Genomic DNA, 18,167 nt, shown 5'->3' with positions numbered 1-18,167 from the left:
GCTATTCCATGGGGATTAAGAAAAGAGGATGGGGGCAGGATTGGCAAAGACAACCGTCCCCTTTCCCAAATGGTGTTATCAGTAGCCAATGGCCATGGGATTGCCCAGCAGACTTGGTCAACCATGGAAACAGCCTGTGATAGCTTGTCTTTGTGGTAGAAACAGAGTGAAAAGGGGAGAGGTTGAATCGGAGGGGTTGCTATGGGAAGGGGTCAACAAGGGCCTTAAGCTAGAGTGAGGAAGTGAGATTTTATTTGAGAGAAATGGGAAGCTACTGGAAGGAAGGCAATCTCAAAGCTCTTGCCAATTTTTAGATTTATATAGCTTCTTCTTGCAATTGTTCTATAATGGAAACAAATCCATACAATTCAAAATCCTGCTAGCTAGCCCCAACTGGCCTCTTCTAAAACAAGTGGATTTGGACACTTCTTTATAAAGCAGCTGGTAGTTTTGCTTTGAGAGAAACTAATCATGCTCTCTTGACTTCATCTTATTGCTCTAACAACCAAAGTAGGGGCAAACCAAAGTCACCTTGAAAATGGAAAATTTTAGGTGGTATGATATGACTTTCGCCTGAATTTGATCCTTACCACACTCCCTAACCTAAGGTCAAACAGAGCAGCACAGTGGTCATGTGGAGGTTTTATGGTCTTTCCTCACAATCCTAGTGAATTTAACAAATACTGAAGCTATAGCATGAAACCTGAACTGCTCTTTCTAGTTCCAAGGGTCTCTTTATCTTAGTCCCAATTGTCTCTCATTAAACTTTAATTGCCGTTTCTATTATAGATGCATCCACAGCCCTAGTTATATTAGATTCATCACCATCCCATGCAAAACTCATCCTTCTCAGCTTGCACTCAATCTTTATCTTAATTCTTTGATGTTGTTGTTTGGTAGCTAAGTTACGTCCTACTCTTTTGTGACCCCACAGACTATATTCCACCAGCTCCTCTGTCCATGGGATTTCCCAGGCAAGAATACTGCAATGGGTTGCCATTGCCTTCTCCAGGGGTATCTTCCTGGCCCAGGGATCAAACCTGCATCTCCTGCATTGGCAGGCAGATTCTTTACAGCTGAGCCACCAGGGAAGCCCCGTCTTAATTCTGCTTTCTTTAAATGCCTCTTTGTTTATTTTTTAAAGGGCATAAATACTGCATGAACGTATTCTCAGTGCAAACCATTTAAGACATATTAGTAGACAGAGTACAATGTGAAAATTCCTATCCATCATAACCTGTAACTCCACTCCTTATTCCAAAAGTAACTGGCATTAATAATTGTAAAAGAATCCTCCCATTCTTGCATTCATCTAGCCACACACAAATGTACATCTATTCATAGATTTATACGTATATATTCTAATTTTAAAGGAACCACACAATACACATTGTTTTGCAACTTGATTTTTCTGTTGTCTTGGAGAACTTAGTGCAAAGAGATCTAGTGCATTTTTCTAGCTACTACAGAGAATTTTATTGAATGGATGCACTGTCATATTTTAACCATGCCTCTGCAGTTATGATGGGCTTTTCAAAATGTTCTGTGATTAAAATAATTTGCAATAAATGCACATTTTTATGCAAATTTTCCACGGTCTCTTTGGGATAGATTGTTAGAAGTGGATTGATTGAATCACAGGGAACTGGCGTTTTATTTGATAGGTACAAGCAAATTGCTCTTAAACTATCTTGTTTTATACTCTGCCAACTCTTTTTGCAAATACCTAATTCTCTGCAACACTTTCAACAATAGGCACTATCAATCTTTAAATCTTTTACTAATTGATTGGATGAAAAATATTCACCTTGTTTTTATTTGTATTTCCCTGATTATTAGTGAGGTTGGGCATTTTTTCAAATGCTTATTGGCAATTTATAGTCTTTTGAGTATATAAGTATAATTGAGGGTGACTGCCTGTTGTAGTCTTTCTCTATTTTCTTATTGGTTTTTCTGGATTTTTATTATTTTTTCCTAAGAGCTTTTATGTCTTGTAGATAGCAATACCTTTTCTTTTCTTTTCTTTTTTCTTGACTCACATTAACGTGTTTTGTTTTTTTTAATTTTTTTTCCATTTATTTTTATTAGTTGGAGGCTAATTACTTCACAACATTGTAGTGGGTTTTGTCATACATTGACATGAATCAGCCATAGAGTTACATGCATTCCCCATCCCGATCCCCCCTCCCACCTCCCTCTCCACCCGATTCCTCTGGGTCTTCCCCGTGCACCAGGCCCGAGAACTTGACTCATGCATCCCACCTGGGCTGGTGATCTGTTTCCCTATAGATAATATACATGCTGTTCTCTCGAAACATCCCACCCTTGCCTTCTCCCACAGAGTCCAAAAGTCTATTCTGTACATCTGTGTCTCTTTTTCTGTTTTGCATATAGGGTTATCGTTACCATCTTTCTAAATTCCATATATATGTGTTAGTATGCTGTAATGTTCTTTATCTTTCTGGCTTACTTCACTCTGTATAATGGGCTCCAGTTTCATCCATCTCATTAGAACTGGTTCAAATGAATTCTTTTTAACGGCTGAGTAATATTCCATGGTGTATATGTACCACAGCTTCCTCCTTTTCTTTTATAGACACTGTTCAGTTAGTAATTTTAAATCTTTATTTATTAAAGATAATATAAATTTAAGCTAACTCCTTCAGACCACATACTCTTTTCTTCAAAAAAATCTGTTCTGATTTCTCCAACTCACTAATATTTCCCCTTCTCTAACTCCCCATTTCTAGATTGTAAGTTCTTTGAAGGCAGGAACTAGTTTTACTTAATTCAGTAACCACTGTAGAACTTACAAAAGAGACTGTTTAAATTTAATGCACAGTAATTTAATGGATAATTGTTGGATTGACTTGAAGCTTTAGTTATTGTTTCTTATTGCTTTGCTTTAAATTCTTTGAAATTTAGATTGCCTGTTACTTAGGCTATTTCTGTTGCCTATAAATGGCTCTTGGCACAGTGCTGAGTGTATTGAAGCTACTCAGTACAGATGTATTGATTAATTGATTTCACTTTGTTATGACCTTCGACATTTCATGCTTCCTTCTGAAAAAGAGAAGCATTTCCTCAAAAGTATCCAATGGGATATTAACTTTATGTTATATAAAGATATTTCGCCCCAAGATGGCTCCAGATTCCAGTAAATTTGAGGGAAAATGGGTTACGTAAAGTTAATTAGGTTTTTCTCTAATTAATGTTGAGTCTGTAATACACCAAATTAAGAGGAATACATGGCATTTCCAAATAATTTTAGATGACTGAACATTTGGGGTTTGTGTTTGTTTGTTGACAGTAAATTGGGTTCTGTGTAATTACAATATTTTCTTAATTCAACTAAAAACTTCCTTTATATCTTTCTCTTTGTAATATCAACTGTGGAACAACTTTAACACTCATCCCATTGGACTTTAGAGTAAACAGAATCCTGGCTCCCTAACTTACTAGAATTGGAAACTTGGGCAATTTATGCACTCTCAATTAGTTTTCTTATCTGAAAGATGGGGAGAACAATGGCCCATAGCCATGAACAGTTGAAGGGGTTTAAATGAGATAAGCGCACGTAAAGGGAAATATTGCGCTATGCTCAATTGTGTCCTACTTTCTGCAACCCCATGAACTGTAGCCTGCCAGGCTCCTCTGTCCATGGGATTCTCCAGGCAACAATACTGGAGTGGGTTGCCATTCCCTTCTCCAGGGGATCTTCTTGGCCCTGGGATCAAATCCGCGTCTCTTATGCAACTTGCATTGGCGGGTGGATTCTTTACCATTGCACCACCTGGCAAATCCAAAGAGAAATATAGCAGTAGCTTAGTAATAATTAACTATTATTAAAGAGCTGCTTTTAAAAACTTCTATTCCTCAACCCTATCTACAGTTGACTACTTTCTTCTTGGCTTCCCCAATTTACCTGGTAGTTTTCTGTCATATTGTCTGGATGCATTTGTTGTAAGTGGAAAGTCCCTTCATAGGGACTTCCTCTTCTTTTTGTTTGTAGGGCTTGTCCGTGTGCTCCATGCCATCTGGAAGCCCACCCAGATTCTAGGTAGAGGAAGGAGCTGGAACATGAAACGAGTGTCTCACTGAAGGTGCAGCTTTTATAAGCCAGTCTTAACCTCCTCCAGCTCACATCCAGGGTCACTATATTTGTTGGGAAATGTTTGGTTGTATCACAGAACTCTCATTCAAACCAGCAAAAGCAAGACTTGATGTGCTGGCTCAGACAACTGAGAAGTACATTTGGGTGATGTGGTGGACCAAAGCAAGAGCTGGCAGACCTAGCAGCTCAGGGAATTGAACTGGAGCTTCAACTCAACCCATTTTCTCTCTCTTCTCATTTCCATTTCTGCTTGGCATTTTCATGTTTCCAAATATCAGGGAAAATGGCCCTCTGGTAACCTCAGTCCTATAACATTCCAGCTTATTAAGCCTGGGTAGAGGTGAAAGATGGCTTTTTCCCCCAAAACTCTACATGAATCCCAGGATCAAGATAATATAATTAGCCACTTTGGGTCAAAGGTCTGTCTTTTAGATAATCGCCGCTGTCAAGTAGATGAAGTATTCTGATTTGTTAATCCCAGGTCAGTTACTCATTCCACATTTAGGGGCAGATGTGGGAAAGAATGAAGGCAATAATCTCTTACTGGTCTCATTTACTACACCTTTACTGCATTTCTCTAGACTAGGTCTTGGATGTTCACAAATATTTTGGGAGGTGAAATATCCCAAAAATGTAGTATTTTATTCCTCCCAGTTTGGATTTCTTCTCATCTTATTCTTACAGTGAAATACTGAAAATGCTTGCAGACTATGCCCCACACTGGTGCCGCTCCATTGCACTTACCACACATACTTTTTGTCTTCCTCTCTTACAAGGCTAAGCAAATGTGCCCTGATTTGAGTAATTTGCTCTGTTCAACAGAATTTCTCTTATACTTAAGTTAATGTGTGAAATAAAACACTCAATAAATACTCATAAAAAGAAGAAAGGAGAGTACCCTTCCACAGTGTGAAATAGAAACACAGACAACAGGCATATAACTCAGATGAACTGGGGGGTGGGGGACAGGTATCAGTAATGCTGAGCGTTGGAGGCAGAGTAGGAGTAAAGAAAGTGAAGAACATTCTAGGCTGTGGGAAGGTCTGGAGTCAGTGGTGTGCCTGAGCTGGCTCCTGTAAGCTTGCAAGATCAATTGTATGTACCTCCTCCCCACTCCACATTCAGTGATTTCACACTGGTAGCTTAAAATCAGCTAAAATAGGGATATTCACCACAGAACTCAGAATCACTGCAAAGCAGGCACTCAACTTTCTTCTCCAGAGAGCTGACAGTGAAACATTTACTATGCCACTGCATGAAGCATGAGGAGGACAGAATATTACTACAGATGAAGCTAGAAAGCTACTCAAAAGTCAAATTATGAAGGAACTTATGTGTGAAGCACAGGCATCTGAATTTCTTAGCCACTGAAAGATTTGGAAAGGGAAAACACATGACATGACTTGCTCAATATCTGCTGGCTAGAGCTCCTCAACAATAGCTTTGTATGGCAAACTTGGCAGGAGGTGACGTAAATAGTCACACTATATTAAATGCTTGCAGTTCTAGGGAAGTTATTGCCTGTCCCAGCAAATCAATCTTAACCAACAGCTTAGCCTAGAGCTATGCCAGGCTCAACCTAAGCTTGATTTCATCAAGACCAAGCATGGCTACAATAGCAGCACTGCTTCAAGTCAGTGCCAGGGGCTCATACATCCCATATAATACGAGTCTATTTCTTCCTGCCACCTGGCACACCAGCCTCCCGAAATGTTGACATTAGCAAACTTCCAACTGAAAGTTTGCCAACGCTTGCCATATTTTTTTCTTTTCTGTCTAGGTTATTTTAGGTGTGGTCTAGTCTAATAGCAGAGGTGTAAACTTAAATGGGCTTTCATATTGCTTCACATTTGTGAATATATATAGAAAAAAAGCTTATTTAAGAGAGGAAGAGAGAGAGAGAGGAAGGGAAGGAAGGAAAGATGGCAGAAGAAAGGAAGAGAGGCAGAAAAAGCAATAGATTCTTTCCAGGACTGTTGAGATGCAAACACATAGCAAAAGCTGCAGTAGCAGGTGTGATTTGAAACAAGCAGCTACCTTGGAGCAGTCTTTTCAGAGTCACTTGGTTGGTTTTTACTTAGGGTTTTGCTTTTATGAAAGCAAGAGGACAAGGTTCTTGAAAACTCAGTGGACCGGTTCTTGAAAATTTCTTCCTTGACTTCACAGCAGTCTAAGAACCATCTTCCTTTTCCCTTAGTTTCTGATCCCTAAAAGCAGTTTCAGGGTCTTAGTTCCTGAATCTGACTTTCTATTTTCCTGGGGTCTCTGGCCTTTCTACTGCCCTGTTTAGGGAATATTTTGTGTGTAAAATGATTGTTCTACTTGTGTAAACTTCTTATAGTTTACAAGGGAAATTTACAATAGAATCAGGTATTAGAATTAATATTGCTGTCACTAGTTACTGTCATAGAAAAGTGGTTACAGAACACCCTAGTGAGGACAAACTCAGTAAAAATGTGTGCTGCCTCTCCTATCTTATGAAAGTGAGTCATCCATGAAAAGTTGTCTTACGGCAAATTTTTATAAATCAAAAATGTAAGTACCGTTGACCTTAACAGTATAGAGTCACTTCAAGAATTGACAAAGCAAACTTACGATATCCAATGTTTGTACTGGAATTTAATGGAATAGATTCTACTGTTACTCAGTAATTCTCCTGCCCTCCAATCTGCATAGGCAAAGTCTGCTTCTAACTGTTGCTGGAGATGTGACTGTCTGGTCTCCTCTCAGGTATAGTGCACTTTGCTGCCTTTGGCTTTGAACTGGTCCATCAAATTGTCATGGCCAATAGGTTGTTCACAGGTGTGAAGCAAGCAGAAGCTTGAAATATGCGAGTGTGGTTGGACTTGCTCTCTTGCACCTGTGCTATCACCAAGGGAAGAACATAACTTAAGTAATCTGTTAGTTCCCAGACAGACATGTAGGGCAGATCTGAACTCAACTTGCAACTTGGAGCCAAGTCCTATGTACTCCAACCTAAATGATACACAGACACATAAATAAGAATGAACGATTGCTATTTTAAGTCACGAAGTTTGGAGTGGATTTGTTACTCAGCATTGTTGTGGTAATTTTTGACTGACATAAAGAGTCAAAACAAAATAAATCAATAAAAACAATGTAAACAGTCTACCAGACCATTGCTGGTATGTACTAGAAAACTATGAGTTTCTTGAAAAGAAAATTTAATATAGAAGTAACCAACCTTTTACCTACAAAGACACCTTCATGCCCTCATGGTGGGTCCCATTTTTTTCCACTTAAAAAAAAATTTTTTTTAATGAAAGGGTAGTTGGTTAATAAAGCTGTGTTGGTTTCTGTTGTACAACAGGTGGCTCCATTTTGTCATGTTCAACACTTGCCTTGTAGGATGAAAAGACAGTATGAAATCAAACTTTTACAAAGTAAACATCTTTATATCTGAATGATCATCTCTCATAATGTGCTTGAAAATCACATTAAAATGATAAAAGTATTTGTCTCTGAATATTGGTATTATGAATGCTTTAATTTTTTATCCTTATTTAAAAAATTTTAATAGTTATTCAGATTATTGACATGATTTTCAAATGTTTTCATTTATTTTAAACAAATTTACCTTGATTTCCAACTTATAGATTTAGTTCAGAACTAACAATAACAAAAAGAAAGCGAACCCTGTGGCTCTTCCATAACTTAGGTGTTTATTTTACTTTTACTCTATTTTTCTCAACTCTAAATAAAAGAGAAGACTTCTTTTTTATTCTTTTTTTATTTTTTCTAGTTCTAAATGAATGTCTTCAATAAAATCTTACTTCAAGGGGCCATTTAGATATTGCTTATCTGACATTGGTGGAGGGCTCTGTAGTAGGGATATGTCTTATTGAACCTGAGCAGGACCCTTTGGGGCCTTCCCAGGGACCAATTCCCCCCATAACCCCCACCTCTCATTTATAGAAATGTTTTAGCCTCCGAAGCCTTCCCTAGTTCTATAGAGAAAGCTTAATTAGAAAAGTGAGAAAATGTCAAAATAAAGGAAAGCTGTCAAACAAGACAAAATAATAATAGTTCAGTCATAAACCAAAGTCAAGAATCTTTAGTTCCTCCTCTGGGGCTATAGATAATATCCTGAACCATATCTTTGCATTGTTTTGCAGATACAAAAGTCCCCATCAGGTGGAAGAAGTCAACTGCTGACCACCAGTATGGTTGGAGTTCCAGACTGGTTGGAACAGAAAGTTGATGTTGATTCCCAAAATACCACTTGGCTACCTCACCACCAACCAATCTACAGGCAGGTTCCCTGCCAACCTCTCCCTCTTTTTTCCTTTCCTGAAACCCTTCCCTGAAATTCATCAGGGAGTTCTGGTCTTTTGAGCAAGAGTTGCCCATTCTCCCTGCTTGGCCTTACAATAAACACTGTACTTTCCTTCACCATAGTGAAGTCATTTAGTCGTGTCCGACTCTTTGTGACCCCATGGACTGTAGCCTGCCAGGCTCCTCTGTCCATGGGATTTTCCAGGCAAGAATACTGGAGTGAGTTGCCATTTCCTTCTCCAGGGTATCTTCCCGATGCAGGGATCGAACCCTGGTCTCCTATGCTGCAGGCAGACTCTTTGCCATCTAAGCCACCAGGGAAGCCATAACCTAGCATCAATAAATTGGCTTTGCTGTGAGTCAGGTGGTGAGACCTGTATTTGGTTTGGTAACATGACCAGGTCTCAGGAACAAGGGACTTTCTCATCCATATAAAGCTCATCCATCCCCTTTCATCCAATGGCATTTTAGGGATGTTATTTTCACCCCTGTGGGCACTGATAGGGGTCACTTGTGATTCTCCAGCACAATGTTCCAGAGAAAGAATCTGCAAAAGGTCACAGAGAGCAAGTTTGGCTAGCATCACCCCTGTGGTGAGGCAGCACATTCTGCTTACACAAGTGCAGGCTGGTCAGCTCACTCAGGTCCAGCTCCTTGGACCCCCCAACGACACCTGTGGCTGCAGGTCTTCGCTGGTTGTTGCCAGTTTCCTCTTTCCCGCTAGGGTGACCCTAAGGGTGCCCTCTCTCCAGCTCTTACTTCTTACCAAGTTCATTATCTTCCCTTATCTCTCTTCTAATTTGAACCTGAAGTATTTTTTATTTTGTTTCATTTTGGTTTAAGGAGAAGGTGGGAGAAAATTCCTCTCTGCCTCTAAATATGTTGGTAAGTCTAGAATCCTCTGTATTTCTAAGCCTTAAGACTTAGAACCTTAGAAACCAGAGCCTGAAAACATTTTCCTCTGCTTTGCCTTTTCACATCCCTCTCAAGAGACAGTGGGCACGCAGAGGTCTGAAAAGTAAGTGAAATAGAGAGAAAAAAGTAGAATAAATAGTGCAAGAGAGAGGTAGATAGAGCTATCCCTGTATTTAATAAATTAATGGGCCTGTTATCCTCTCATAATTATTATTTTTCTGTACTAGTTTTTAAAATACAGCATATTGCTTTCTTCTTCTAGAAAAGTCTAAATTGATTTTTTTTTGCTTTTTAAATATTTTAATTGGAGGATAATTATAATATTGTGATGGTTTTTGCCATACATCAGTATGAATCAGCCATAGGTATACTTATGTTTCCTCCATCCTAAATCCCTTCTTCCACCTCCCTCCCCACCTTATCCCTCCAGGTTTTCACAGAGCACCAGCTTTGGGTGCCCTGCTTCATACATCAAACTCACACATAATAAATTATTGCAATTGTGTCAATACTCCGCAATAAAGAATATGATATATTTTTATGATGTCCTAGCCATTATCCAATCAGAAATTCTTAGCAGATAGATTTTAATATAAAATGCATCTATGTTCAAGCTTTTCTTACATACTTCTTCACACTTCACACATTTCTCTTTCTCAGTACCAATTTTAAAGAAATAATCATTTTTCCTTGAATATTATTTGCTTTTTGTGGTCTACTTCATATACCATTTGAAAGCATGATCAAAACAGTTATATTTTGAATACTTTTATTTGGGCTTATTTGTAAGAATAATTAACAGTACATCTCTAAGTGTCCAAAAACCACAAAGGAAAATATTCTCCTAGTTGAATTTATATGGAGTTCTCCATCTAAGCATAAATATTTTATAAAGAAATGTGCTAACCAAATAAAAGCCATGCAGTCAATACAATTAACCAGGCTCACTTAGTACAACTCTACTGTTTATGGTTGAGGTGAATAGAATGAATTTTGAAAGAGACAGTCTCTAGAATTAAACAACTAAAAGAGAAGTACTTGTGTCAGACAAACATGCATACACACGAACAGGAACTAGAGACCAAGAATCAAACTGAAAGAGAGATTCTTACACTTGAGGTGGTGAGGTTGCAGCAATTTCTTTGTAGTGGAAGCAGGAGTGCAAAACTACAGCAAGTGCAAAACTCCATGTGTTCAGTGAGGACACATGATGGAAGCTTTGAAGAGCTCGTCATTAATTCCCAGTAAGCTTATCGGATATCCATTTACTGCTACCTTAGCAAGCAAACCTACAGTGACATCTGTGAGTTAAATCTCTCTTTATACATCTGGTAACCCCTTTAATCCCAGTCCATGGAATGATGGTTTATTTGGTTATAGAATTCTAGTTTGATGGTTCAAATTGGAAGATATTATTTCTCTATTGCCGGTTCTCATTGCAGATGAAGAAAAGTCTGCAATAAACTAGTTGTCTCTCATTGCAAGTTATCTGCTTTTCCTCCCTGGTACATTCCAGAGAATCTTTAGTATCTTGCAATTTCACTGTGGTATATGTTAGTTCAGTGACTCAGTCGTGTCTGACTCTTTTTGACCCCATGGACTGCAGCACACCAGGCTTTCCTGTCCATCACCAACTACCAGAGCCTACTCAAACTCACATCCATCACATCGGTGATGCCATCCAATCATCTCATCATCTGTCTTCCCCTTCTCCTCCCGCCTTCACTCTTTCCCAGCATCAGGGTCTTTTCCAGTGAGTTGGTTCTCTGCATCAGGTGGCCAAATTATTGGAGTTTCAGCTTCAGCATCAGTCTTTCCAATGAATACTCAGTATTGATTTCCTTTAGGATGGACTGGTTGGATCTCCTTGTGGTGGTATATGTAGATATGCATATATTTTCATGACGTTTGCTCAGTGTATCTGTATACAGTTGCTTACCTGTATCTGAAAAGCCGAGGTGTGAAAATGTTACCCTAAAGTATCTTTCTGATTTCAACTTAAAGATCTTTTGTTTGAAAAGAATTTCAAACAAAGTTTGAAATTAAGCAAATGAAAAAACCAGTAGCACCCATAATACCCACATGTACTTTACACTCATTGTTAATATTTTTAGCAAATTTGCATTATCATCTTTTCTCTTTTTCTCTCAAAATATATTCCAACTTTCAGTCCTTAGACTTGGGTCTTACAGAAACCTGCAATGTGATGCTTGGCTTTGTGCCTGGTGGAGACAGCAAATTTTTTTCTATCATTCTGGTTCAGCTATGTATTTTAAAAGAATCCTCTATCATATTTTATCTATTATTTCTGTATGTTTGAAATAGGAGTGAGTTCTTCCATGTTAATACAACCTTGAACATAAACGTCTCAATGCAAATGAAGAGTTACATTGCAGTAATTCTAGAAAAGATTGCACAGGGGTCAAAAATAGTATTATTTTCCTTTTTGCTTACTTTGTTAATATTTTACTTTATTTCTGAGAGGAGAGTCTGCAATCTAAAAATAGCAAAAAAGAAGACAGATTTGAGACTTTTTTCTTCTTTTGCTATCCACATACCAGGAAAGAATGTTTATATAGATACATGTACGTATACATATATACATATGTACACATGTACATATATAAAGGGCATCTATCTATGTGTATATATATGTTTTTATGTATACATAAACATCTATATTCTGTATTAGCTTTTTTAAGTTTGCTAAAACAAACACTACAGACTGGGAGGCTTAAACCACAGAACTCACTTTCTCACAGTTCTAGAGGCTAGAGGTCGGAGATCAAGGTGTCGGCAGGTTTGATCTCACTCTGACCGCTCTCCTTCACTTGCAGATGGCCATCGTCTGCCTTTGTCCTCACAGGCTCTTCTTCTCCCTGTGTGCACGCGCACCTGTGTTCAACTTTCTTCTTCAAATAGGAACATCAGCCCTACTGGCTTAGGTACCACCCATATGACCTCATTTTCCTTAATTGCATCTTTAAAATCCCTCTGTCCAAATACAGTCATATTCTGAAGTCCTGGGGGTCAGAACTTCAACACATGACTGGGATGGGGGCATAACTCAGCCTGTGACATATCCCATATATCAGCGATCCCAACCTTTTTGGCACCAGGGACTGGTTTCATGGAAGGAAGACAATTTTTCCATGGATCCAGGGGATAGGTGGTGGTGGTGGTGGTTTCGGGATGATTCTCATTAAAAGCGCACAACCTAGATCTCTCACATGTACATTTCACAGTACGGTTTTCACTCCTGTGAGAATCTAATGCCACCACTGATCTGACAGGAGGCAGAGCTTAGGCTATAATGCAAGTGATGGGGAAAAAACAATGAAGCTTGGCTTGTCCACCTGCCGCTCACCTCCTGCTGGGCAGCCCAGTCCCTAATAGGCCACCTATCAGTCCCGGTCCATGGCCTGGGGGTTAGGAACCCCTACTATATATCTACAACATATTTATATAATAAATATGATTATAAAAGTATAGTATAATCTCTTGATTAGCTTTGTCACTCTAATGATAATGGAAGGAAAAGCTTCAGTTGACTATCCCTTTTATATGAGTAAGAATTCTGTCTGCATTTAACATAAGAATGGAGTAGAGAGAAATCCATTTAGGGAGCAATATGAAAAAATTCTAAGATTTCAGTGTGATACCATCATTTTTTCCAGGGGTCAAATGTTAGCATATGTGGCATGCCATAATGAGACAGAGTTTTTCAAAGCCATATTTCAAAGCCAATTGTACTGGCTCACCATCTCAGACCGCCAGCATTCATCTAGCACTCAGCTGGAGAACTGAGCTAAAAATCAGGCTTTTCTATATCAGCAGAGGAGCACAGAATCTGACCTTAATCCTGAATTTCTACTCTGTAATACCTTGCTTCCAAACTGAGCCACACACTCAATTTTTTCTTGTTAGAAGGTCAGATTGATACATTTTTAAAAAAAATAATAAGGCAAGAGTAGCAGTCTTGGAAAAATAATAACTGGCAGGGCAAAGAAAAGCTATTCATTCATTCATTCATTCATTCAGCCATTTATGAACAAACTTGTTTGCTTCATTATTAACACAGCCTCTTGGAGGTTAAGCAGTCATTCATAAATATGTATAGTTTACCTTTTTTAGTAAACTATAAATTCTCAAAGGAAAGACCTGTAATTTCTTTCTTTTGACTTCTTTTTAGCAACTGGTAATCATGGACAACTAATTGAATGCTTATAACAACTATCACAGATTAATAAGTCTTTCAGTGAATATCTTCCATCATTTCCTAATTTCCAAGCCCTGTGCTATGGTCTGGGGAGTGCAGAAATTAATGCATCCCCTACCATACAGCGAATTTCTTGGCGAGAGACATAAAAAATAAGTGTTGTAAATGCTGAAGACGCTGTACTAGAAATCTCAAAAGGAAATAGCTGCTGTAGAGGCAAAGTGCTCCTACTCGGAGTCATGTTGCCTAAATTTGAACTCTGGTCTCACCACTTACTTCTTTTATGAGTTTAGGCAAATTTCATAAGTTCTTCAGACAAGTTTCATCATCCTTAAATAGGGGTAAATACTTTTATCTCATAAAAGTATGATAAGGATTAAAAGCAATTATGCATTGATTAAATTTCCTCAGTGCCTCACACTGGTAATGTTATTCTTTGCTCAACAATAAAATGGGAAAAGGTGATGTATCTCCAAGGAAAATTTCCTGTAAGTGGTCTGCATAGAGGTCTGGAAGATCCCAAACCTAGCACTACTAATGGTAAAGAACAAAATTAGTTTACATAAAATATTTTTAAAAATCTTTCTAAATATCAAGAAATTCCATAATCATTTTTAACAACTTGAGAAAGATTGTTAGAATTATATGCAGTTGATAAGGGGGTCATTTTTAAACCTACAAATTATTAAGAAAACGGTGAAGAACCCAACATACAGATGAAAGGTGGATGACATGGGTAAGTACATCTATCCCTCACTTTTATGAAGTTTGCTTTCTGTCACTTCGCTTTTACAAAAGATTTATATTAGCACCTGCTTTCTCACTAACTGAAAGAAGTCTAAAGAAAATTTTTGATTTTGTAAAATAAGGGTGAAAAAAATAACATTCAGCATTTGTTTTGCCGGGAGCTGTCTTAGAGGCATCACCCAACCCCAGCGTCATCAAGCACCTTCCTGGGAACCACACTCAGCAACTCAGGATCAAGGCGCCAATAGCTTCAAACTGTGTCTGTGAGCATCTGTGCTTTATCTTGATTTATGTTGTGTGTCCATTAGCAAGACGTGTCCTAAGGTAATTGATTTTCTGTAGGTCATTTTGGCTTAGGAAATGTTTCACAGGAACATTTACTTTTGGAAAGCAGGGGAATCCTATATCATAGAAAAAGAAAAGCAACAGAGAAAGAGGCAAATCACCAACTGTGAAAAGATGTCCAATCATGTTGATAATTCAAGGCATTCAAATCCAAATAGCATTGACCGCCATTTTTCAGCCAATAAATTGGCAAAACATATTTTGTAATATCTTTCATTGCCAACTACCTGGTTGGGAACCAAGGCTGTGCTCACCCACACTCTTGGAGACTGTGTATAATGATTAAACTTCAGGTGTACAATTTAGTGGGATCTACCACATTTAGTGGGGCTTCCCTGGTGATTCAGTGGTAAAGAATTCATCTGCTAATACAAGATACACAGATGTGGGTTCGATCCCTGGGGCGGGAATATTCTCTGGAGGAGGAAATGGCAACCCACTCCAGGATTCTTGCCTGGGAAACCCCATGGACAGAGGAGCCTGGCGGGCTACAGTCCATGGGGTCACAGAGTCAGACAGTACAGATCGACTGAGCATGTACACACACAAACACCAAAATTAGTAGTGTATATTCTCTTTGATAGAGCAAACCCTACAATATATGAACAATAATATATGTGTAAGGATTATTCATTTCAGAGTTGTCTGCAAGGGTAGACTGGGAACAACGTAAATAGTCACTGGTAAAGGAATGAGTAGATAAATAATTGTACATCTGAATAATGCAGTACGCAGTAACTAAAAGCGTGGGAAGAGATATACTCTATTATTTAAAAGACCCTAAAACATATTATTAAATAATACAATCAAGGTTCATGAATGGTGGTGGTTGGTGGTTTATTTGCTAAATAGTGTCCGACTCCTGTGACCCCATGGACTGTAGCCCACCAGGCTCCTTTGGGAGCAGGCAAAGAATTCTTCCAGGCAGGAATACTGGAGTGGATTGCCATTTCCTCCTCCAGGGGATCTTCCCGACACAGGAATCGAACCTGGGTCTCCTGCATTGCAGGCAGAGATAGCATGTATACTAGTATAGTACACTACTTTTTTTTAAAGTAAATGAAATATACAAGGTTGACAAAGAAATTTATCTTTTTCTTGACCAAGAAATTATTAACAGCACCTACCTTTGGGTAATATTGTAGATAGGGGAGAGGGAGGGAGACATTTATTTTTCATTTTAAACCCAATGAGTTATTTAAATATAATGCCATTACAATTCTGATGTTTGTGATTAAATAAACAATGAAATACATTTTTAGATATAAACATATAATATTACTCTAAAAAGCTAGAAATCATTGAGTGGAGATTAGACTATAGGAAACTCATGTGTCACAACTTTTAACTAAACTATGTCCTTTAGCATCCCAATTCTTTTTGAGAACATTTAAAGCTTCATCTTCTAGACTTCAAGTAATTCTTGGAATTTTATTTGGCTCTTTTCCTGTCCAAACTGCTAACTCTTCTCTCTGACAGGTTAAACTTTTTTTCTTAAAAAATTAATTTTTTTTCTTGGTACTTTTTATAGGGTTTTTGTACTATATCTGGTTCTTTATCTGTCTGATTAATCTTTATCCTTTTGGGAAGACTAGTCCTGGTAGACCGCTTTCTTCAAAATTTTCTCAGTTCTTATGGCTTTTTTGCTTTTTGGCTTATAATCAGAAATCAATTTCTGACTTATTTTGTCCTGGAGAAGCTTAAAGGAAGTTGTAGCAAGCTAAATTGGTTATTAATTAAAAGTATAAAGCTTGCAAAACCCTAATATGGAGGCTCTAACCCAAAGACATTTCCAATAGTTGATATAGCCATTCACTCTCTAAAACCAGCTATTTTTCTTTTGAATTGTATTACCTTTAATTCTGTAAATTGAATGTTATAGAGCACCAGGCAAACTGCTGTGAGTAATTATAATACTCATTGCTGAGTGATGTGACTTCTTCCTCAAAGCTAAGCTTTTTAGGGAAATTGCATGATTAGGTCCCTAGGTGTCTTGGCTTGTTCAGGGAATCATGTTGACCCTCCAGGAAGCTAATGTATCTTTAATTATTTGCAGGTTCACACGAGACCCTTTATAAATATAAGCACGTTAGCTCAGTAGCTAAATAACAGTAACATGAAACATGACAGAGACAGTAGAAAGAACTGCTGCAAGCTAATGCAAACCCAGGAGCTGCCACCTCTATGGCACATCCTATAGCTTTCCATCAGGAATTGGTTGACATCTGTAGACCTTGGTGTCCGTATGCAATTATATATGTTAGGCCCTTCTGAATTATAGGGGCCTTCTAAATTTCTATAGAGGAGACTGAGGAGTAAACTACATCTACTATACACTTTAAAAAACTATTTATTTATTTATGGCTGCACTGGGTCTTCCTTGCTGCCTGTAGCCTTTCTCTAGTTGCACAAATAGGGGCTACTCTCTAGTAGCTGTGTGCAGGCTTCTCATTGCGGTGGCTTCTCTTGTTGCAGAGCATGAGCTTTGTTGCCCCAAGGCATATGGGATCTTCCTGGACCAGAGATTGAACCCATGTCCCCTGCAATGATAGATTCTTAACCACACAGATGATCAGGGAAGTCCTTACCATATACTTTGATATCTTTTAGGTGAGAGCCAAATTTTTTTAAGGGATCTCATCTTCTGGTCTTAAAGTAGTGTTTAAATTTATGGGAGATCACCATGTGAAGACACAAACAAAGGGAAAAGAAGTCTGTGTGATGATGGAGCCAGAGATTGGAATGATGCATCTGTAAAACAAGAAACTTAAAGGATCGGTAGCAAACACCTTGTAGAAGCTACAAGGAGCAAGGAAGGACGGTCCAATAGAGGTGGAGAGGGAGCCTGGTTCTGCTGACACCTTGATTTCCGGCTCCTATCCTTTGGAACTGTGAGAAAATACCTTTTTGTCATTTTAAGCCATAACAAATATAATTGTGAAAATAGCAATATATTCACAAAGTAAAATATTTAGATGCATATTCTTCAAATGTCAATAAAGTAAAAGTTTTCTTTTCAACTTCTGCACCCATCATTTTTCTTCATTCTTTCGTGAAAACTGTTTAATATCTGTAGGGGTGTTTATGTGCAAATATTTTACATATTTATATGTCATAATAACATATATATATAATATACATACACATAAACAAAAAATGGAAGATCTTAAATATATGGATCTGAGAAGTTTTTAAAATAAATTTGGGCTAGAACATATGGGCATGTTTAAGACTCAAAACTCCTCAATTGAAAACAACCTCATTTTGTCAATTCAATAGAATTGGGAATGCCAGGCTCTGTTTTTCACTTGTTGTTCCAGCGGTATCTTAATGACAAAGTTTACTGAAATGGAAATACACATAGTGACCCATTGTTGGAAATGCATATTGTGGCCTCCTAAGCATTCAGTGTTCGCCACCCACACATACTCCTTAACAAGATAGTGAATTTCCCAGCCATGACAACATCTGAGTGAGATAACCCCATGCCAAGAACTCTTGGTCATGATCATCGATGCAGGAAGGAGCATA

This window comes from Muntiacus reevesi, chromosome 14 (genome assembly GCF_963930625.1).
Source record: "Muntiacus reevesi chromosome 14, mMunRee1.1, whole genome shotgun sequence".
Lineage (NCBI taxonomy): Eukaryota > Metazoa > Chordata > Mammalia > Artiodactyla > Cervidae > Muntiacus > Muntiacus reevesi.
Note: the sequence above shows the minus strand (reverse complement) of the source record.